The following is a 24,491-nucleotide window of genomic DNA, read 5'->3' on the forward strand; positions in this document are numbered from 1 at the left end:
CACTGCGGCTTGGAGGAGATGGAGGAGACAGGACAACTGAACACAGCATGGCATCCTGGGATAGAAGAAAGTCATTGGTAGCAAAGTAGCAAAACGTGACTGAATCCTTTGATTTAGTTCATCATACTGGACCAGTGCTCACTGTCTGGTTCTGGTGGTTATGCCAAGGTGGGTAAGATGGTAACGATGTGTAGGGGACACTGGATGAAGGGTGGATGCGTGAATTTTCTGTATACTTTCTGTAACTTTATTATAATCTAAAATTCCTTCAAAATAAAGTTTGTTTTTTTAAAGATTTTATTTATTTATTTGAGAGCAAGAGAGAGAGAGAGAGAAAGAAAGCGCATGAGCACAGGGGAAGAAGGAGAAGCAGACTTCCTACTGAGCAGGGAGCCTGATGTAGGGCTTGATCCCAGGGCCCTGAGATCATGACCCGAGCCAAAGGCAGACACTCAACTGACTGAGCCACCCAGGCACCCCCAAAATAAAAAAGTTAATAAAAAATTGTGCTAAGAAGCATTCTTTGGTGAAAATGCGGCCCCTTGAGACTGTCCCACAAACATGTACTCTAGGTATGTGAGCAGAGCCTTAGGCCAGGAGGAAGGAATGTGAAGAGACCCTACAAACAGCCAAGAGAGAAGCTGCTATCCAGATTCACTCAGTTCCCAAAGTTTGACTCCCTCCAACTCAGCCAACAGCACTCCCTGTGTGCAGAGTCTGGATGCCAGAATCTTCTGTCTCCACTTTCCACACTATTAGGGTCATCTGGTGCTTCAAGAATCAGACAATGCCCTTACTCCCACTGCTCCCAAGCACCCTCACTGCAGCCTACCAACGAAGGTCAATGTCCTCACTTAGGAATGCCCCACTATCAACTGGAACGCCACTGTTTAGTCTATGCCAAAGAAACAAAGGAGGATGCTCACTAGCAAAAAACCCCAGAAACCTAATTATAACATACTCAAAATCTTTACATCACCAGTATTCACTGTACGTATACATTTTAATTACGTAGGGAATTCAGCCTGTAGGGAAGCAGCACATCTGCAAAGGGCAGTGAGAGGGTCATTCTGTATCTTATGGGATTGGTAGTTACACAACTGAATGCATCTGCTTAAACTCCAAGAAATGTACACCAAACAGTGAATTTCATTCCAGGTACATTTTAAAAAGTACATTGAATTCAAATTGAAATTAAAATCGAATTAAAAAAAAAAAAGTGCTACACTGATGTCTGCTATGAGCAAAGATCTCCAGGATGCACCGCTACTGCGGACAGTGGGAAACCTGCAGGAGAAGCAGCCGCATGCAGCACAGGTTCTTCTGCCTTTACTCTGCAAACTGGGGACATGTGCACAAGTGGAAGTAGGGACGGCCATGAGTCAGAAAAGCTCTGGCAGGAATGCCCCAGACCAGTGATGTAATTACCTCCAAGGGAGGATGTCACATTTGCGGGTGGCAGGCAGGACAGTGAAGGAGACCTCCATTTTTCCCTCGATGCATTTTTAAGTGACTTTTAAAAATAAGAGAGGCCTACGTGCACTAGCCGCACAACTGAAGCCAACAAACAGCCACAATGTACTCACCCTCAGTGTGTTCCGGGCACTAGTGCTCCTTGAGGGTCCCAGGGGATCTGATGTCAAAGACTGTGCATCTATGGAGAAGAACAACATGAGGTTATGTCTTTGGCCAACCTGAACCTTCTTGCCGCAGTTTCTGTCATTCACAAATTCACTCCCGTGACAGATACTCACTGAATACCTGCTTTGTGCTCGGCACCCAAGGGTATGTCAGCGACCAGGACAAAGTCACTGTCTTCAGAGAGTAGACAATCCAGTGGGGGAGGAAGACAATAAACAAATACACGATGTGGAGCCAGGGAGTAGTGGTGTCTTGATGAAAGTAAGTGGGGTGAGCGTAGTGATGGGCCTGCTGCTTCCCAGCCTGAGATGAGAAGTGACACTTCATTGTGGGAGGAACACAGACTGTGTGGCTATCTGGGCAAGACCCTTCCAGGCCACAGGAATGGCCATTGCAAAGGACCTGAGGCAAAGCATGTGTGTGGGGCATTTTAGGAGCAGCAGGAGGCCCGTGTGCCTGACACCAGGTCAGTGACGGGACAAGTGGAGGGAGGTGAGGGCAGGGAGGTGACAGGGGCGTGTGGAAGGCTATCATGAGGATATTTCCTTCAGATAACTGTGAGCAGAGGAGCAGTGGAGAAATAGCACTTGTTCTGACCTGTAATTTTATATTATTAATTTATGTCTTAAAATATTTAGAATGGTTGTTCATGTATGAATGGATATTTCATGAAAACTTTATATGGTTATGTTTTTGAATATTTAGTAGAGTTGTTCTATACGGATATTTTATGATGAGTGAATGTCTCCAGGCCGAGTGGCCATTGTCTGTACTGTTCACCCTCACATTTCAGTTTAGATCAGGTACTTAAGGCAGGGAGATGAGATCTGAGGGGATAATCTAGAACCCTTTTATAAGGAATGGCCATTAAGTTAGATTCTTGTTCCCTATGTGCCAAGGCTCTGTCCTAGTAGACACATGCCGACTCATTTCATTCTCTGAATAACCTTAAGAAATAGACACTACGATTTCAACTATTTTATGGAAGAGGGAAGTGAGGCACACACTGCCCAGCCAGTCAGAAGTGTATTACAGCTGGGATGAAACCGGGCAGCCTGGTCCTAGACCTCGCTCCTGACCACATGGCTAGGCCAACGGTCAAGGAGGTCAATGAAAAGACAGCTAACTACAGGCTGGCGATGCCTCTCTGCCCCACTTCCCCAATACCACAATGTCCAAATGCTACCCAAACACCAAGGCTGAGTTCAAATTCCAGCCAGCGCCTTCAAGAAGCTCCCAGGAAGAAAACCTAACAAGCAGCTAGCCAACATTCCAGAATCTAGGAATCAGGATATCTTCAATAATCTTGCCCCTAGGGGTTCCTAGAGAAGCCAAAAGGGGTTCTTAGCCACAGACCCCTGAGGGCAGCCTGCTAAAGAAGAGTGTGGATTCCTTCTCAGAATGATGTTTTTATTATTTTCTTCTTTAAAAGACTTTATTTATTTATTCATGAGAGACACAGAGAGGCAGAGACATAGGCAGAGGGAGAAGCAGGCTCCCTGTAGAGAGCCTGATGCAGGATTAGATCCTAGGACCCTGGGATCATGACCTGAGCCAACTACTGAGCCACCCAGTGCCCCCTCAGAATCATGTTTTTAAGTAAACAAAATACAATACACAAGGTTATAAAGGAAACCAATTATATTAAGATATCAAAGTGTGTGTAAAATAAAACCTAATCTGAGATATGGTAATATTCCTGCTTCTTTATGAATGCTTTAAATTACAAGATCCTAGTGTGGGTTTAATAACTAGAGTAATTTAGAAATAGATGAATGTAAATGATCTTTTGCAGTATCTGCAACAATTATAATGTGATATGGAAACAGTTTTACTTTCTAGTGGTGACACAGTCACAGGTATTGCCAATAGAGTGTGGCTTGCAGCCCTCATTCGGAAGGAAAGGAAACGTTAAATTTCAGATGGCAGAGGAAATAAAGATGTAACTTTTTTCCCCAGCCAACTTTATGATCCTCTGAATTCCATCCTTGGATGGAAGGGTCCATGGACCTGAGATCAAGAATGCCAAAGCCAGGGATGCCTGGGTGGCTCAACCGTTGGGTGTCTGCTTTCGGCTCAGGACATGCTCCCAGAGTCACAGGATCAAGTCCCGCACTGGGCTCCCTACAGGTAGCCTGTTTCTCCCTCTGCCTATGTCTCTGCCTCTCTGTGTCTCTCATGAATAAATAAATAAAATCTTAAAAAAAAATGCTAAAGCCAGACTCGAGATAGGGTAAAATAAAGGTGGAGCAGGTTCCCAGGGATGGTAACAACTGGTGTGCATGGGAAGCGGTGAGCTGTATGGGAAGGGGTCCTGAGCACTGGCAGTTTCAGCCCACCCTGCATCCATCTCCCTCCTTGAGTCCCCTGAACAGAACCGTATCTTTCCCACTCAGCAGCTGGAATTCCTGTGGGAATGACCCTATTCTACCATGAGTTGGTAAGGGTAGGGGAAGGCTGGTCATATGATCCAGGCCTGGCAGTAAAGCCACTGAACCTCCTCTTCCCTGCTCCTGGCCTTAGAGATGACTCAGGGTGGCTCTGGTGTTGAAACCAGGGTGATCAGGTTCAACAAACAGCAGCCTCAGGACACATCCTGGGACTACAGGGAAAGAGATGGCTTGTTTCTCTTGGGGCCCAGCTTAGCTGGTTGGATATATACGTGGAGCTGCCTCAGAGCCCATCTGATGACAAAACCAATACAGAGAAATGTAGAGCCAGGAAGTAGAAGAAAACGGGGTCCTGGCTACCTCCTGTGAGGCTCTGGATCTAGCCACACCTGAAGCCATTCAGTACAGAATGTCCCAGGCCTTGAGTTCAAACACTTCCTTTGATACTTAAGCAGGCTGACCTGAATTTCCATTTGTTCACAAAACCAATGACTCGATTAACACAGAAGGGCAGAGTTGAATGCAGTTCTTGACAATTCCCATAGCTCACTACCAAGCCATTTCGGAAAGCACAAAGTAAAATTAGACACAGTTACTATACATAGAAACACCAAACACAGAAAAACACATATTCTTTAAAAACTCAGAAATAGTCTCTTGGGTAGTTGCTTTCCCTACACTAGTCTATGAAGCCCTGACAATTGTGGTTTTCAAGATGCTTGGTAGGGCAGGAGGGAATCAGAAGCACCCAGAATATTTTCCTCTATCACCAGATTTTCCATTAAAAAAAAATGTCCTGGGATCATCAGGAAGCCCCTGCAATAAAACTCCTGTAAAATTTTAATAGCTACCTTTTAAATGACAGTGGAAATTGCTTTTTTGCCACTCTCATTCCTCCCCCTTCCCCCTTTCTCTAGAGTGATGTATATGGCTCTTTAAAGGCACATCAGCCAGGATGTGCAGCAGTGCCACGTCTCTCCTACTGGGGGGAGCTGTCAAGTCCATGAGTACTGGGTCCCTCATACATGGGAAGGGCCACAGCAGAGAGGAGGATGCTGAGGGGTTGGGGAAACAACAGCAAAGGTGGACTACAGGGCCAGCAGTCCAGCCAGGACCCCAGAGCTCCCAGAGCCCCTCCTCACACCACCTGGGTGAGGAGGATGGCCTTGGAGTTGCCTTAGTAATCCCAGCACCCAAGCCAGAGCAACAGCGCAGCTGGCCCACCTGTGTGTCACACAAGGCTACACTCACAGGGCCATGGATCTCACTTCCCAGGATTTACACCAAGAAAGAGAATCCCAGATGACATAACCTGGGGGTGAGAGGGTATCCTGGCCTGACTTCCCAGCGTGACCATGGATCCTCCCCTTAGCCACAGCGATGGCTCTGGGAGAGACACATGGTCCGAGCAGGGCCAATCAGAGTAGGCCCTGGAAAGTTTGCTTGAAGTACTGGGGGAGAGCATGGGATGGAAGGCAGGGGCTGCTGAGGGCTCTCGGCCACCTGGAGGTGGGGGGCACCGGAGAAGAGGTCGAGGCTGAGCAGGTAGAGCCCAGAAGTGGAGAAGGGTGCATTCCTGACAATACCTGAGTATTGCCTCCAGTCAGGCCAGCTCTGGGACTTTCAGGTCCCAAAGCCATTAACTTCCCTTTGCAGTTTAAGCCAGTTTGAGCTGCAAGATCCTGTCATTTACAACAGAAATAACGGACTGATGGAACCGGAAGGGATCTCAGGAATCAATACGCATTCCTTCACGTTTCGGTGAACATGATCCTTCCTAAGAAGCTGACAAAACAAAACTGTGTCATGTTTCTCCAGAAAACAAAACAAAACAAAACAAAAAAACAAACAATACTGTGTTTCAAAACTGTCAAAGGCCTCTGAAGCCCCTGTCCGTAGGAACTGGGTGAAGAACACTGATCTCCTTTGAAGTGTCCACTTGATGGATCAGGAAACTGAGGCTCAGAATGCTTACATGACTTGTTTGGGGCTCAGGGCTAGCTGGAGGCAGAGCCAGGCCCCTCTAGAGCCCCAGGAGGGCACTACAGAGAGAAGGGGAGGCAGTGGGGAAGGCTGCAGGCCCCCCACACCCCATTCCAATAGCGGCTCCACTCTCTTCTGCTTTAAAAATTGGGCTGTCAGGGGAACATCTGACAAGTTTCCCCTTCCAAAATAACATATGGAAAACCAGCCTCATATCACATTTCAAAGTATTTACACGTTACTGACCTTGGTTTTGATCCTCATTACGAAGCAGGCATTACTGCCTTGGCTCCGTGGGAGGTGCTTCTGTGGGACGACCAGCCAGGGTGCTGTTCCCCTGACCCCAAAGCAGCTGGCACACCTGGGCCTTTCTGTTCCTGTACTCCTGGGCCTCACATTTCTATCCTTTCCTTGTCTTTCTCTCTTTTTTAGAAAATGATTGATTATTTATTTATTTATTTATTTATTTATTTATTTATTTATGAGAGAGCAAGAGCATGCAGATAGTAAGGAGCAGAGAGGAGGGGAGAGGGTGGAGGTAAAAGAATCTCAAGTGGACACCACGCTGAGTTTGGAGCCATCTTGGGACTCAATCTCATGACCCTGAGATCAAGACCTGAACCAAAACCAGGAGTCGGATGCTTAACCAACCGAGTCACCCAGGAGGTCCTCTTTCCTTATATTTCAATCTCAGCTCATATGGAACGGATTATCCACTTACACCTCCTCCCTAATGACCAAGTAAAGAAGTGGCCACTAATTAGACGGGTCAGAGATTATGCCTGCTGGCACCTGCTCTTCCAGCAGACAGGATCACTAGCCCCAAAGGCTAGCACCACACCTATCAACTCTTCTCTCCCTGTGTCCAGAGATGGCAGCTTTCTGTTACGTTTTCTGTCTTGGAGTAGGACACACACTCTGGGCAGTGTTCATCCAACCTCTAAGAGGGCCCAGCTACACGCGCCCCTCCTGACCAAGCACTGACAGGGGCAGCCAGACCTTTCTCCTCCATGCAGCCCATCATGTAAGTGGCTGATAGGAGAATCCAGCTCACTGGGGCCTTTTGCTACAAGCTGCCTTCCCCTTTCTAGACCTTACCACAGCTTCACACTGGGGCATCAGGGACCTACCCGCCTATTAATAAAGTGGTTCAATCATCCTTCATTTAGAGAAGATTCCCATTACACCCATCCTCAACCCATCTTTGAAAGAGTGCTTTAGGAAAATATCTGTTCATTCAACTGCCTCTACCCACCTGCCAACAAAGAAACGCTGCTATGTGAAAAGACTTTGCTTTGGGAAAATCTAGGTCCTCAACTAGCTATACTGTATGGCAGCCGCTAAGATCATCTTGCAATTAATCATGTTTTCTCCTATGACCTATATTCTATTAATAACACCCTAATGACTTAGCCCTAGTTCTTTCATTGACTGATTCAGTCCACAGATCTAAGGCTGGGGCACTGACTTAGAGGGTCTCACATCCCCCACCTGCCACCAGAGGGTAAGCATCATGATGCAGGATTTCACTGTCCCAGGGGCCGCATGGCTGTCCTGCCTCCAGCCTAGCTGAAGTGACTCTGCAGAAGAATGGCACAAGACAAACCCACTGCAGAGAAAGTACCGAGGAAAAGCCACAGTGCGTGGCCATTTCCCGCACAGCTGACCTGCCAGTATGGCAGGCTTTGACATGACCAGATGTACTGAAGTTGTAGACTAAGGGGAGCTCTCCGTCACTGCGGGTGGGAGCGTACATAGGATCAGACATTTTGAGAGAGTGGGTGGCAATTTCTTGTAAAGAGGAAGAGACGGTAACCTCAGTGACACACTTCACTTCCTCACTGACGGGTCTGGGATTCCCTGCTGAGTTCCCAGACCAATGTGGCCTTGCAAATTCTCACTCTGGCTGGAAGCACCAGGGATCTGCTTTGATGTGCCCACACACCAGGCATTGCTTTCAGTTAACCATCAACTCATTTACCCTCCTAACAGCCCTGAGAAGGGGGTCTGCTAGCATCCCCATTTTTAACCGACCAGCAAACTAAGGCACAGAGAGGTAACCTGCCCAAGATCCTGCAGCAAGTAGATAGCACAAATCCACTGGGATTTGAGCCCCGTGGGTCTGGCTCCAGGGCCACCACCAATGCCACTTCCCAAGCACAGCAGCTGAGAGAATGGGCTCAGCCTTGAAAGCCATCTGAGTCCACATTCAGATGTCCATTTCAGATGGCTCAAAGACTGCCTGCAAAAGGAAAGACAGAAGTGTCTAGAAGATAACACAGGAGCGTTATCTTCATGTTGGTGTAGGTGAAGGTTTCTCCTGCAGGGGTTCTAGGAGAGTAGTATTCTCCTCACCAAAAGAGTGAGCCTCATTCACACAATCCTCTATCCCTTCCCTAGTCTGCCTCGTTCCAGAGTGGAATGTGGATGTGATACTTGGATCGGAGAGAGTCCTTCTTGTCCCCAGAACACTACTCTTCCAAAAGAGAAGGACTTGCTCTCTGGGTGCCCTGGCCCCTTTGGGGAAGGTGGGTGCAGCAGACATCTGTGGCCATGAGGGGGGCAAGAGAGTCAGAGCAGTGCTCTGCCCTCAGCCAAGCCATTGAATCACATATCATTTGACACAAATTCTTTTTTTTTTTTAAAGATATTTATTTATTCATGAGAGAGAGAGAGAGAGACCTAGGCAGAGGGAGAAGCAGGTTCCCTGTGGGGAGCCTGATGTGGGACTTGATCCCAGGACCCTGGAATCACGACCTGAGCAGAAGACAGATGCTCAACCACTGAGCCACCCAGGCACCCCTGACACAATGTCATTTGTATTGAAATGACAACGCCACTTAGACTGGTACTTGCAGCCACATGCTCACCTAACTAAAACACCTTGCCGCAGCCAGGCTCTGACAGCCTTGTGCTGTGCCATCACCCTGGAGAGTGAGAACAGTCACTCACATGCATTTAAGGTGTCTCAAAAGGACTGGGCTCAGAGATGAACTTCAGGAATCAGAGATTTCCACTAGGCATGACTGATCACAGGCATCTAGAGAGGACTTGGTGTCTCAATTAATCCTCAGAGGACCTGAATTTCAAACAGCCTTCTTTATCCTGATGGACTTCTAAGAGCAGTGGGGGTGACTGTGATTCTAAGGGCCAAGCCCAGCCCACTGGCACAACAGCACTGTGCTCTGCTGGCCCCGGCTCATGGGCTAGGGAAATCCTGCCTAGCTTGTGGATCCTTTTTCCTCCTGTCACCAGCCATTTGCTGGATGTGCCAACAGTTAAGCCCCTTCCTGCACTCCATAAAAACAGCCCATCAATGTGGTTGACTGCCGGGTGCTTTTCCACAAAGCACTCCCTAGATCTCAGCTAATCAGATGGAAGATAGCACAGTGGTCAATCTACCAAAATAGGTCAAGCTTTATTTTTTAATCCTCTTATTCATAACATACTGAAAGGGGAGAATGAAAAAAAAAAAAACATTATTAGCAGCAAGAACATGTAGGGTTATTACTCAACCTATCTGTGCCTTAGTTTGCTTACCTTTAAAATGGGGATGATGATAATAGGGGTGTTGTGAGCACTGCAAAAATTACTCTGTGAACAGCAGAACTTATCCACGTGGTGAGTGTTCAATATAGGTGAGATAAAATTATTCTTATTGCTGGTGACATAGTGAATTTTTAAACTAGCCCGTGAAAGCTTTAAAACCCCCCTCTCTGCAGAGAAAGGCATGATTCTGATTCTGGCCACTTAGGGAAGGAAGGTAACCTGAAGGTCCAGGCCAGTGAGGAGAAGCTGGCTCCAGGACTCAGGGTCCTGTGGGCAGGAAATGGACCTACTACTGGGTGCTAGCTGCTCACCCAAAAGCCATTCTTCCCTTTCTTCTTCAGGTGCTCAATTAGTACTACGCGTCCTGACTTGCCTGGCAGCTGGGGGTGGCCAACAAGAGTAAGCAGAAGTTGTTGTGGGGCCTGAAGGAAACTTCCTCACCAGAGACTTGGAGCTGGATTACACTTCTGTGCCCATTCCCCCACCCTAATTCCCACCTGGTCTAGACTCATTGGCTTGACTCCAGGGATCATAGTGGACCATGATGCCACTTTAAGGATGAAAGCCTTCTGCTAGGGATGGTGAAGCAGAAAGATAGAAGGATCCTCTGGAGCTGTCATACTGGCCCTGGGCTGCCAACCTGCGGACATTTTACTCAGGATAGAAACCATCTTCCATGGAGTTTATACTGGTGTTATTTCTAGTCTCTGCTACGGGCAGCCAAGTGTACTTTCAAAAGATACTGTTGTCTTACACAGCAGATGGCCAATGGGACAGCCTCTATACCAGAGAAATCCCTCTAGAAGTCTGTTACCAAAGTGCCCTCAGGCTTTAGAGGACCCTTGATCTCTCCTCAAAACCAGGCAGAAAGCTAGATGTAGAATTTCCTACAGAACAGGGTTACCACCATTTTTGCCTTACAAGGAGGCAAAATAGGAATTATAAGAGATAGGGGAGCCTGGGTGGCTCAGCTGATTAAGCCTTTGGCTAGGGTCTGGGTGGCTAAGTCTGCCTTTGGCTAGGGTCGATCCCAGGGTCTTGGGATCAAGTCCCGTGTCGGGTTCCCTACTCAGGCAGGAAGTCTGCTCTTCCCCCAGTTCGTGCTCTGCTCTCACTCACTCTCTCTCTCAAATAAATAAAACCTTAAAAAGAATTATAGGAGGTCTACTGAGTCTTTTATTCAGCAATTATTAAGCATTACCATATGCTGGGCACTATGCGTGGTGTAGGGTGGGACACAGACCAAAGCAGGCACAGTTCCTATCCTTACAAACCTGAAGTCCAGAACGAAGGACAGAAATAAAGAGGCAAACAAATACATTTTTAAGCACAAATGATGAGAAGCACCATTCGGGAAACCAAGGTGAATTTTAGCCCAGAACTAAAGAGAAAGGAGAAGTCATTTGAAAAGTGGAAGTAAGAATACATCAGAATGTCCATCAACTGAAGAATAGATAAATGAAACGTGGCACCATCCACACAACGGAATATTATTCAACCATAAAAAGAATGAAGTACTGACTCATGCACGACGTGGATGAACACAGGAAACATTATGCTAAGTGAAAGAAGCCAGTCACAAAAGACTATGTATTATATGATTCTGTTTACATGAAATGTCCAGGAGAGGCAAATCCATAGACACAGAAAGTAGATTAGTGGTGGCCTGGGAGGAGGGGGAGGGACAGCTGATGAGTACAGTTTTTGGCAGGGGATTGGGTGGCAATTAGAACGTTCTGGAATTAGATACTAGTGAAGGCTGCACAACCTTGTGAATACACCAAAACCCACTGGATCGTGTACTTTAAGAGGGGTGAATTTCATGGCATGTGAATTATACCTCAATTAAAAGACACTCAAACGGCTACCCTGATTCAATGACTGTGTTGATAATAAAGTCTCTAGTGAAAGTTAAAAAACAACAAAATAACAAGTATCCCAGGAGATGGAGGAGAACTTGTGAGTCTGTTCAAGGGAACTCACAGGAGGCCTGTGTGACTAGATGGTTGAGGCCCAGGTCAGAGTGCTCCGGTATGGGGCAGACACTGACGGGGCTGGGGGGCCATGGTCAGACATATGCTTTCCATTCTAAGTATGATGGGGAGCAGGAATGTGTTTTCTGATCTACATTCCTGAAAGATCCCTCTGGTTGTTACAAAGAGACTGTTAAAAAGAAGCAGGGTAAACCATGAAGTGGTCACTGCCATGCCCAAGGAGAGTTGGTGGTTGCCGGGACGAGTGTGAGGGCAGAGGGATGGAAAGGAGGAGGCTGGGAGAGTTGTGAATTTAGAATCAAGGACACACAGGCCCTGCTGATGGGGTGGCCATGAGGGTGAGGCAGAGAAGGAAGACATGCAGATCTCCTGAGTTTTTCTTTCTTTTTTTAAAATGATTTTTAAAAAATATTTTATTTAGGGATCCCTGGGTGGTGCAGCGGTTTGGCGCCTGCCTTTGGCCCAGGGTGCGATACTGGAGACCCGGGATCGAATCCCACGTCGGGCTCCCGGTGCATGGAGTCTGCTTCTCCCTCTCCCTGTGTCTCTGCCTCTCTCTCTCTCTCTCTGTGTGACTATCATAAAAAAAAAATGTTTAAAAGATTTTATTTATTAATTAATGAGAGACAGATAGAGAGAGAGAGAGAGTCAGAGACACAGGCAGAGGGAGAAGCAGGTTCCATGCAGGGAGCCTGATGTGGGACTCGATCCCGGGTCTCCAGGATCACGCCCTGGGCTGAAGGCGGCGCTAAACCACTGAGCCACCCAGGCGTCCCATCTCCTGAGTTTTTCCAGAGTGATTTTCTGCCAGATTCAGATTGTGCACAGAACAAGAGCAGTCACCAAACGCCTGTTAAATGAGCTGAATAAATGAACAAAATCACTGCCTGGCTTTTTGTGGGAGACACGTTTTTGTCCTTTCAATAAAGATATTAAATTCTCTCTCTCTTTCCCCACACACATATACATATAGGAACATATATGTATCCTTACCCTCAACATAATATCCTCACCCATACTTGTTTCTTTCCCATCCACTGGTAGAGAGTGGACCACTAGACACCCTCAACTACCCATCTGCTCAAACCAGAAACTTGAAGGTTGTCCTTTATATATATATACACACACCCTATGCAGGATAAAAGCTGCTAAGTCAGTAGCAATAAGGTCCTTCCATCTCGGAGGCGGGGCAGAGGAGATAAGCCAGCAAGAAGTGAGCTCTTACTTCTGATGAACAGCCTGTAGGAGAGGACAGAGGCAGGAAGTGTCCTCTGTCTTGTTAGCGAGGGTGGGCAGGGGTAAGGGATAGGGTCAAGAGGGGGAGAAAGCACTGTGAACACAAATGGTCTAGTCAGGGCAGGAAGCCTCAATTTGGCCCTTCTAGCTTTCCCTGCCACTATAAGTGAAGCCCAGCAGAAGACAAGTTATAACCCAAACGGGTCACCAGCCCCAACCCACTGCCAACCACATCCATTCTGAGGGACATACCAGAATTCTGGAAGAATGCATCCTCACCCTGGAACTAGAAGTAGGAAAGGGGAAGGCATGCAGAGTCCCGCAGAGAACATCTCCATGGTCACCACGATCACAGACCACAGCACACACAGTGGCCCTGGAGGGGTGCAATGCAATGGTCTGGTGGGAGTGTGCCCACCTAGAAACTTCCTTCCAGTTCTACTCTCCTCAGCAACCGGGCTTATCTGGTTTAAGAGGAGGGCATGAGAAACATTTCACTGGGTGGTTCTTGGGTGGTGGGCTATGTTGTAGACGTAAGGAAGACCGCTGCCTGTACTGCCTGCCCCACAGCCAGGGACCCGATGCCTCAAGTCTAGCATTTCTATAATTCTCCCGTGTTATTCTTATGAGAGGCAGATATGAACACTTCAAACAGCTGACCAAACTCTTCATATTTCATTCTAGGAGACTGGGAAGGAGGTCTAAGTGCTTGTCATGGTCAGTTCCAAGTACTCATGAGGCACCCACCTTAGCCTCTCCTGGTCTGACAGAGGTCCAGGTGAGGTTCACCAGCCCCCCACCTGCAGGCTGGAGCACCCTCCCAACAAGTCTCTAATGTTGACCAACATACAAAGTCTGATTTGACCACAGTTAAGGACACTGCAGCACCTTTTACACAGAATGCTGAGCTAAGCAGGCCATGTGGCATGGAAGAGAATGGAGGTACGGCACCATCGCTCAAACACAACACAGACACGTCAACTTTTGTCACTGTATTTTCCATAAATGCGATCATATCATCTTACTTCTCTGAATCTTGCTTTCCTTTAAATATATCACAATAATGCCTCCAAATTGACTAGTAGTGCTTTTAGCAGTTGATATTCCATGGCATGGATGTGCTATGTTTCACTCAATCATTCCCTGAAAAATGGGTATTTATCTTATTTACAGGGTTTTGTTTGCTTATTTGCCACTGCAAACCATTCTGTTATAAACATCTTTTGGTACTGGGGCCACTTCTTTCCGTAGGGTAGATTCTTTTTTTGTAAAGATTTTATTTCTTTATGAGGGACAGAGAGAGGCAGAGACACAAGCAGAGGGAGAAGCAGGCTCCCTGTGGGAAGCCTGAGGCGGGACTCGATCCCAGAACCCCAGGATCACTCCCTGAGCCGAAGGCAGACACTCAATCCCTGAGCCACCCAGGTGTCCCTATAGGGTAGATTCTCAGGAGTGGGAGTGTTGCACTGAAGACTCTTTATGGAGTATTATATAGTCATCTTATGGGATGGGTTCCAAGATCAAGGTGTAGAACTAAATGTATAGTATGCACTTGTTTTTGTATGGAGTATCTCTAAATACACACCTGAAATGGGTGTCCTCATGGGAGGGGAACTAGGTTACAGTGGATGGGATGGGGGAGGGGGAACCACTAACATATCTTTTTGGGTGCCACTTGAATGTTTTATCACGTGCATATATTACTCACTCAAAAAATAAATAAAAATTCTTTTTCAGGCTGCCTTCTAATGAGGTTGCAATGATTCACAGGTTCTCCGGCAGCTTGGGAGAGTACTTAGCTGAGCTCATTAATGCCCTATATTTTTCTCCTTCAAGACTGTCCCTCTCTGCCCTCCCACCTCCCCCCCTTTTTTTTTGACCTAGTATGAGCTGAAACATGTCAGATTTTACCTTCCCGTGATCCACACAATTCCTCCTATTCTACAGCCCTTGGGCAGGCAAGGAAGCAGACTCCCAGAGATGCTAATTTTGACAAGTCAGCATGGCCAGCCCCTCCCAATAGCATAAGAGAGAGAAGCCCAAGCCAGGGTGGGACCCAGACCCCCAGGACCTGAGGGCACCAATGGCTCTCTCTCTTCAGATGCTTGCAGGTCACACTGTTTTAAACTCATGCTGACTGAGTTGCCCTCCCCTAACTGAGCGGCCTACAGTCCCCCAAATGCCCCAAGTCTCTCCGAAAGGGCAAAGGAGGCCGGCAGCAGCTGCTGCTGCCCGAGGGACCCACACTCTCAAGAACAAGGCCAGAGACAAGAAACAGGAGTGAATGGGACAAAGGACACAAAAGAATCAGGCTCATACAAATGAGAGGCCTTCTAATTCACTTCCTACAGGCCAGACATCCTCTCCGGCTGGCCCCCAACCAACGGCCTCACCAGCCAATGCTTATTTAAGCCCCACCATGACTCTTGAGACAGGAGAACAAAACTGACTGCAGAGAGCAAGGGCCCCCGCATAGGGCAGCAACTCCAACATAAGCACCTGCTGCTCCATTGCTGATGGAAGCTCCAGACTAACCTGCAGAGGGGAGGGGATGGGAGGAAAAAGCAGCTCTGGGGAAGGTGGGGGATGGGGGGCATGAAAAAGCATCTCAAGACAGGCAGCTGGTCCACTCGATGCAAGCAGTAGATTCAGGTCGTGTGCTCCCCATTCTGCAGCCTACACTCGGGCCTGAGCTGGGCTTGGCTCAGGGGAGGCCCCTGCCTTTGCTTCAGCGGTTCCCTCTGCCTGGGATGCCCTTGTCCCTGATCCTTGACGGCCAGCTCAGCAAGGATGTGTGCATGTGGGTGTTGGCTCTGTGAGTGAGGAAAATGGGAGACAACCTGAGCGGCCACCAGCAGGAATGAGTGACAAAGTATGATGCAGACACACAATGGAATCTTACGTTTCTTTCTCCCTCATCCTCCATGGCAAGTTCATTGGCAGGTTCTGTTGCCACTGTCTCCAAAATATATCCTGAATCCAGTTCTTTTCTCCTCTTTCCTAGGCCAAGTTACCACCCTCACAACTCCATCAGACTCCCTGCTGGTGTCCCAGAGTCCACTCTTGCCTTCCTAGATTCTAATCTCCACACATAGCCAGAGCAATCAAATTAAATAGACTATATCACATTGCTTTCCTGCTTAAAAATTCCTCAAACTTCATCTCCTTCCATTTTACCCATCCCATTGCTCAAATGCTCCCATCACACTGGCCCCCTTTCCCTCCAAAGCTTACCCTATCCCAGGGCCTTTGCACATTTTGCTCTAGCTATTTTCAACTTCTTCCTGCCAGTCAGGTCTTCCTGTGACTGTGTACAGGAGTAAGCATGAAATCTAACTACATGCAATGACATGGATGTCTCATGGATGTAATATGGACTAGAAAGGCCAGACACAGGGAAGCATTTACATAAACTCCAAAGTCAGGTGTCAAGAGACATTAAGAGACTGGTTTTGCTTGGAAGGGAGGAGTGACTGGGAGAGAACAGGAAAAGGACTTCTGGAGGCTAGAAGTATTGCTCTTAGAGCTGATTACATGAGTGTGTTCAGTTTGTGAAAGTTCATCTAACTACGTATTTTTAGCAAGTGCTCTTGCTTTTAGATATACATACACACACACACATACATAGATACATACATATACACAATGGTTTAATAAAATGTTTAAGGAATTAAAACATTTTTGGCTGTATAATCTTTGTAAATCATAATCTTTCTTATGATTTGGGAATTTCCCACCTAGAAGCCACAGTAGAAGGCTGGGCCTACCTCCCATTATCAAATATTACCAAGGCCAGGGACTGGCTCTCACAGCCTCCCCCACAGCTAGTCCAGGGGTGCAAATCTGTGTTCTCAGCAGATGCACCCTCCCTCCTTGGCTTAAATCAGCCTGGAGAATCAGGGCTCATTTACCTTGGTGTTGGGAGCCCAGAGCCATGGCTTGGCACGAGAGGAGCTCATTGAGGCTTGAGGAGCAGAAACATGAACTCCCCACATCTATTTCTTTTCCCAGCACAATAGTACATGATTGGACCATTCTGTACGTGGGAGCCCATTATTCTTTCAAGAAAGGTTTACTGAGTGCCCATTCAGTGCCAGGCACTGTTCTAGGCACTAGGGATCCAAGTGAACAGAACCCTGGAGCTGATGATTCTAGTGGGGAAGATGAACAATAAAATAAGTAAAAGAGGGGCACCTGGGTGGCTCAGTTGGTTGAGCGTCTGCCTTTGGCTCAGGTCATGATCTCAGAGTCCTGGGAATGAGCCCTGCATCAGCTCTTTACTCAGCAGGGAGCCTGCTTCTCCTTCTCCCTCTACCCCCTTCCCCCCACCGCTCTGGCTCATGCATGTGTACCCGCAAGCTTAAATACATACATATATAATCTTTAAAAAATAAGTAAAAGATAGGTTAGAAAAGTGGCACAGAGAAAAACAGAAAAGGGAGATGAGGACCTCCCTAAGGAGGCAACATATGAACAAAGGCTTTTAGGATGTTCGGGGGGATATGGGTATGAGAGAAGAGCTTTTCTGGTAGCAGGAAGAGCCAGTGCAAGGGCCCTGAGGCAGGCACACAGCTGGGTGTCTGTGGAGCACTGAGGAGGCCCAGGTGCCTGGAGCAGGGCAAGTGAGGGAACAGAAGGTAGAGATGAAGCCACAGGTAACGGGCACAGATCATGTGGGGCCTGGTTGGCCATGGTGAGGACTTCAGCTTTTACTCTGAGTAAGATGGAGCCACTTGGGAGGGCTCTCAAGGGAGGATCAGACTTGACTAGGTGATAACAGAGTTCCTCTGGCCGCTATCCAACTCTCTCCCCTGCCCAAGATGGAAACCAGTCCCAAGGAGAAAGAGAAGTTTGGTCATTTGTGTGGCAAATGTCTACGCGAAATAAACCAGCAAAAGCTCTCCACCCACTTCCTCCCACCTGTCAAGGCTTTGTGCTGCTCAGCAGGGCTTTGCAACATGATGAACAATCCACATCACATTAGAGGAAACCAGACCCTCCTCCTCTGGTCACCGGGAGAATCTCAAAAGCGGATGTAGAAGCAGCAAGGCCACGTGGCCAGTGGAACACCATCTCCACAGCCAGCGAGAGCTACCATCAAGCCCCCCACCCCGCTTCTCGGCACCTGTGTGCCCCATTCCTCACGGGTCTTGAGTCCCAGGCTTCCTTATCAGTCCACAGGGGAGCAAGAGAGGGAGTAATTTCTACCCTCAATAGGGCTGTTGGAAGGATTAAATTAGTGAACAAGTATCAAGTGATTGGCAAAGTGCCTGGCAAAGAGGGAGGCCTAAAAGCTGTTAGCAAAGCTGTCCTGGTAACTGAAATACGGAATGAAGTCTGAGGTGGCCCTTGGGCAAACTGGACTCTTATTTTTTTTTTTTAAGATTTATTTATTTATTTATGATAGAGAGCGAGAGAGAGGCAGAGACACAGGCAGAGGGAGAAGCAGGCTCCATGCCAGGAGCTCGACGCAGGACTCGATCCCGGGACTCCAGGATCACGCTCTGGGCCAAAGGTAGGCGCCAAACCGCTGAGCCACCCAGGGATCCCCTGGACTCTGATATTAAGCACGGGGCTGAAGTACAGGGTCCTCCTGAGGATGGAGGCCTTCAGAATGGAAGTTTCTTTCTCCCTCTGCCTATTCTCTGGGGAATAACTGCCCAGAACAAGCACTGTCCAAGCTATCTGTGCAGGCTTCTCCATGCTCCACGAGCAGAAGCCTCAGCAGAAGAGACCCTGGCCCATACCCACCTCTCTCAAGGAAGTGTTAGTAAGTGGAGAAGTATAAAAGACAGCATAGATGGTGGTACAGGGCAATTCTTGCCTCTTCTCCAGTCAGAACAGTGGTGAGCTCCACTTTGTTCCAGGCAAGGAGGGCCAGGCCTCTGGAGGCTTCGGGCCCACATCCATAACAAGAGGAAAATCATTCAGGCTTGTTCACATTCATTCAGCACAGAGCTACAAGGAGCCAGACGCTGCTCTAGATGCTGAGATGATAGCCAGTGATAAAAAAAAAAAGATCTCTGTGCTCAGAGCTCACATGCTCAGGAGAATGGTGCAAAAAACAAATGAACATATAAGGTCAGATGGTAAGTACTGTAAAGAAAAATATAGCAGGGGACAGAAGACGACAGGAGGGACCGTTTTAGACAGGGTGTTCAGCAAGGCCTGCTGGAGGCAGTGTCTCAGCCATTCAAGCAGAGACTTGAATAAAGTAACGAAATTATATGTGCGTGCATACGTGTATGTAATTTTGGATACGTCTGTCTGTATATAAAGTACATACACACCCAGAGCGGGGACCACAGTGCCTGCTATGGAAACCTAAAGTGATCGAGTTTGATCGTTAGGAGTGCTGTAGGGCTGAATGGGATTGGCATCTTCATAAAACCTACACTCTTCCCTCAGATTCCAATATGAGAATTACTAGTAAAAGGTGTTCCTTTTTCTTTCCTCTTTCATGCTTGATAACGACAAGAAGGCGCTCCCTATTAGGACTTATTCCCTGTTGTCCCAGCAGCACCCCACAGTACAGGCACCCTAATCCATCCAGTCCCCCAAGGATGGGCATGGAGGGCGGCTGCCATCTTTGCTCTGACATACAGTGCTGTCATGAACCCCACGGACACAGATGACTTCCCTCACTTGGGAATACCTGTAGACAAAAATTCCTAGACACGGACCTGCTGGGGCAAAGCAAAGGTGTGAGCAAGGCTCACAATGACAGATCCTGCCAAAGTCCCCTCCAAAGTGAGGGTTTCATCTTCTCTCCCGGCAACAGTGGACAAATCTTATCCACCAGGTCAATCAAGTATCTTTTCCTACATCTGAAAGGCACCTATTTCTACAGATGCTGCCCATGGCAGTGTGGCGAACATGTCATCTCCCTGGCCAGTGTTCCAAAGCCTCCTACCTTTCCTGCCCTTTCTCTCCTTCCCTCCACATGCAGTAGAAGGGAAAATGATTGTGCTTGCATCAGCAGCACATATACCTCCCCCCCCCCCCCAAAAAAAAAAAGAGAGAGAAGGAAAAGGACTAGAGCCCAACATCCTGTCACTATGTTCACTACATGCCTTGGCCTTGTGAAGGCAGGATGAGAGCAATGCTGGCCTCAGAAGGCTGCTGTTAAGATTCAATGAAATGACACAGGTAAGGGACTTAGAATAATGGCTGGTACTCACTGCTTGATATACTTACTGTCATTATTATGTTTGTTAAGTGGGAATCATCACTTAAAAGCTTTGCATGTAAAAAGCACTTAGTAGTATGCCTATTATGAAGTAGCTACTGTTTTTTATTATATTATTATAATTTTGTCTATTTCCTCGGCAAGAGTCAGTGAAGTGTGTATCTGGTGGAAGGGGTCACACCCTTAACAAAATGGATGCAGTGCCTGCCTTTATGGAGCTGATACCATGGAGAGGATGACAGGCCCCAAATATACCAACTGGGGAGTTCCGGGAAGAAGGGCAGTGCACAGTCAGGGAAGTGATGTTTAAGGAGAGCTCTGAAAGAAGAGTCAGCATGGGCAGGTCAGAATTGGGTGGGGAGGGGGTTCGGGGGGGGGGGGGGCGGGGGGGAACAGGGAGAAGAGGAAGCACTCCTGGGGGCAGGGAACAAGTGCCACGAGCTGAGGAACTGAAAGCTGGCCAGGTGGCTGGAAGGCAGATGCAGAGAGATGTGCAGGATAAGGCCGGGGCAGGCACCAGGCGGGGGCTGTGGCCTGGTGGGTTGGCAGTTCCATAGGGTGCTGCTTCAGAAACATGGACACTGCATGGGACACACCTCATCCTCCAGTGGCCTAGGACTGAAATGACATTTTAGTGTCCCTACGGCCCAATCACCATCCTCAGGGTCTTGCTTAGATGACTCCCAGCTTAGAGGTCCTGGGAAGAGGACAGAGTAAGTACCCAGGAGAGGACAGGGTGAGCAATGACCCCATCCCTGCCTACAGCCGATCACCCCAGGGAGAGCACCTGCTTCAGCTGGGCCTGTCCTGGGAACCCCTTCCTGGTCCTGATGAATGAGCCAAGGGAGCCACAGGGAGGGATCTTCTCTTTCTGGGGTTGTGGTGGGCTTGGGCCTAGAGAACACAGGGCCGTTCTCTTTGGGAGCGTGTGCAGGTGGACAACTTGGGCTGTGGACGGCCAGCTTTCCCACCCGGTGGGAGGAAAGGCAGAGAGAGACACTAATATAAGGGAGTGGAATACAGCAGACACGGGGGGGGGGGGGGGGGGGGGGGGAGCCGTGAGGAAAGAATCCTGACAGTGGCATTCGTGTTCCGCTCCCATCCTCGGGCTGGTGCCGCCCAGCCCAGCCCTCCCTCTGGTTCAGCCCATCCTCGGAGCTTCTGGGCGGGGACAGCCGGCTCGGTGAGCCCACCCTGGCCAGTGATTGGGTCAGGGGAGGTCACGTGACCCGCGCTAGCCCAATGAGCGCGCAGCTCTGATGCCCTACATAAAGGTGGGGGGCAGATTCCGCCCCCCCACCCCACCCCCAACAGGCAGTCTTAAACCTGGACCAGTGCTGACAGCCGGTCTGCAGCCTCCAGGGCAGCCAGGTTTGAGGATGACCCTTATCGGAGAGAGGGATGGAGGGACAGAAAGTGGGTCACTGGTGATGGCCCTGAGCTCCCGGCCCAACCGGCCCAGAAGCTGACCCCACCGCTGGGCTTTCCAGTTGCCTGAGCCGATCCTTCCCCGAGGGCTGATGGTGTTTCTGTTACTTGCGACCAAGTAACTGCCTAGTACACAGTCCTTCCTGAGGCTTTGCTTTCGTTCTTCTGGGCCATCCAGCACCCTCTGGTTACATTCTTTTTCACCTGTAGCCTTCAGGTGCTCTAAAGCAGTACAGCAATTTGGCCAATGACTTGAACTTGCCCCTGCCACAGTTTCCCCAGCTGTTAAATGGGGATAAGAATGATAAACACTTCACTAGGTTGTTAAGAGGATTAAAATGATATAAAGAATACCTCGTGCATTGTAAATTCTCAGCACATTACCAATTATTATTCTAAAGCACTGAAGGGTAACTGAAAGGTCTCAATCTCAGTAAGCAATTAGCTGCACCCCTCCCCTATCTTGTTTGCTGTTTCTTTGTTCAGGTCAGCAAGTTCTTTCTTTGCAAACAGTCCCAAAGAAGAGCCAGCCCAGTTTCTGTCAGGAGGATGGCAAATCTAGCCTCAGTGGGGGATCGGAATGAAAGAGATTTGACGCAACTTCTCCGGGTTAGCTGGGTGGTGGAGGAAGCCCTCATGAGCTCATTTCTCCATCAAATACAATCTGAGGTCTAAAGTTTCAAAACACAGGCTGGGGCACGCTGGCACCGTCCCACAAGAGGACAAAGAAAAGAGAAAAGAGCCTGGATGGAAGAGAAGCCGCGACACGGCAGGTTCCACAACTAACTCTGTCGGGAGGAGGCTCCCGGGCTGGCTTCCAGCCACATCCGCTCTCTGCACAGCTATGAGGCTGCAGGAAGAAGGGACCCCAGCACGTCTGTATTTACAGCTGGGAACTGGCACAGGCACGGGAAACTCGGAAATAAATTCAGTCAGGAAGTGAGAACTGGAAGATGCTTCCATAGCAACGCCCATCTGGAGCTCCCTGCCCGCAGCTGGAAACATTCAGAAGCGAGGCTTATCTAGAGATGTCCACCAAATTCACTTTTTCCATTTGCACCCGGAGTATGTTACTTGCACTTCACTTCCTTGGGGAGCCTCCGGGAAGCCCCTGTTCTATGGCTCAAAAAAAAAAAAAAAAAAAAAAAAATCCTGTCCTTCTGAACATTTGGAACACAGGGCTGTTCTTGTGTCTTCTCCCTCTCTCTCTGGAGAGACAGACTGCCTTGTGTCTGCCTTGCTCACTGGTACCTGGTCCAGAACAGGTCTCTAATCCATGTTTACTGAATAAATAAATCAAATGTTTTGTTCTCAATTTTGTTGCTATTCATAACTTCAGCTGACACGTAAGCACCCATATGTTCATGGCAGTGAACTGAGATGTGTGACACCTCATGAGGTACTTACTACTCTTATGTTGGTTGTAAAAATGAGGTTCCTTCTCAAGGTCAGAGTCACAAAAGTAACGAGTTCTTTCAACTCGAGAGAAGGATGCAAGGCAGTGTGAATACTATGAGCAGGGCTAGGCAGGTGGAGGGATGGATAATTAGTAATCGGCTTTGATACTAAGAACTTTTTGGGTAGAAATTTTATAGAGCTGGAAATATACCTCATCAAGGAAGTTCGGAACACAGGCTTCTTGGGACACAAACATTAAACAGATGGCTGCATTCTGGGAGAATTCTATCCAACCTCCCCAGAAACCATAGCTCACACGATTCCCTATTTTTTTTTTTTTTTTTTTAAGATTTTAAAGAGAGAGAGAGAGAGATGGGGAGGAGGAGAAGGGGAAGGGGCATAAGAAGAGGGAGAGAATCTCAAGCAGACTTTCTGCTCAGCGTGGAGCCCTATTCAGAGCTTGATCCCAGGACCCTGAGATCATGACCTGAACTGAAACCAAGAGATGGCCACCTAGCTGAGTTACCCAAGTGCCCTGTGATTCCTTAATTTTTAACATATTTTTTCTGTTTATGAAAGGAGTATATGTTTATGTATATATAAGCATATTGAAAAACTTGGAAAATAAAGAAATGTGCAAAAAAGAATATAGTTATCCATAATCTCCCCACCAAAGGATAAATCTCCCTACTGTAAAGATGTTGGTTTATTTCCTTCCAGTCTTTTTTTCTAGTGTGAGTGGTATGTGTAAGAGAAGTGGAGAGATTTTTTTCTCTTTGAAGTCTCCCATCAGCGGTCCTGGTGGCTCAGTGGTTTAGTGCCGCCTTTGGCCCAGGGTGTGATCCTGGAGACCCGGGATCGAGTCCCGCATCAGGCTCCCTGCATGGAGCCTGCTTCTCTCTCTGCCTGTCTCTGCCTCTCTCTCTCTGTGTCTCTCATGAATAAATAAATAAAATCTTAAAAAAAAAAAAAAGTCTCCCACCTGCTTTAACTATGAGATTTTAAAACATCAAATGAAAAATAGTATTTTTAAATGGCAGTTATACCTATCTCCCTAAACTACAGACTTGGGGAGGAAGGAGCCTTTGCTGTTCCTCTCTTCCAATTTCTGCTTCCACCTGAACCCTACTGCAGACCAGCAGTTCTCCATCCTAGCTGGGCCTGACCATGACAGTCACTGCCATGGTCAGGATTAAATTAGCTACTTTCATGGAAGAGGCCATTTAAAATATCTGACAAACTTTCTCTAATTTAATCCTTACAATCCTACAAGGCAGGTATCATCATGTTACAGATGAGGAAACTGAGACAAAAAAGGATAAGTGACTGGGGCACCTGGGTGGCTCAGTCTTAAGGTTAAGCATCTGTCTTTGGCTCAAGTCATGATCCTAGGGCCCTGGGATCAAGTCCCAGGTTGGGTTCCTTACTCAGCAGGGAATCTGCTTCTCCCTCTCCTTTTGCCCCTCCCCACTGCCTGTGTGCTCCCCGCTCTCTCTCTCTCAAATAGATAAAATCTTAAAAAAAAAAAAAAAGTTATGTGACTTCCCCCAAGGTCACCTGGCTGTTACGTGGTAATGATGGGATTTGAACCCAGGCCACATATGGCTCCAGATGTCCCCCTTTCCCTGGTCCACACTGCTCAAGACCTTGGCAACAATGACACCAACTACGAGCTTCAGGGCA

At 48.0% G+C, this 24,491-nt stretch overlaps 1 protein-coding gene across 7 annotated transcripts in view; it reads right to left on the reverse strand.

The window, feature by feature from the left end:
- SIPA1L3 (signal induced proliferation associated 1 like 3) overlaps positions 1–24,491 on the reverse strand; it is a 235,123-nt gene that overhangs the window by 139,108 nt on the left and 71,524 nt on the right. For all 7 annotated transcript variants that reach the window (XM_035703483.2, XM_035703468.2, XM_025425141.3 and 4 more), the window contains one exon: positions 1,587–1,654. The gene's annotated coding sequence lies outside the window, so the exon portion shown is untranslated. The remainder of the gene's footprint in view (positions 1–1,586; positions 1,655–24,491) is intronic.

The sequence above is a fragment of the Canis lupus genome, chromosome 1 (assembly GCF_003254725.2).
Source record: "Canis lupus dingo isolate Sandy chromosome 1, ASM325472v2, whole genome shotgun sequence".
NCBI classification, from domain to species: Eukaryota; Metazoa; Chordata; class Mammalia; order Carnivora; family Canidae; genus Canis; species Canis lupus.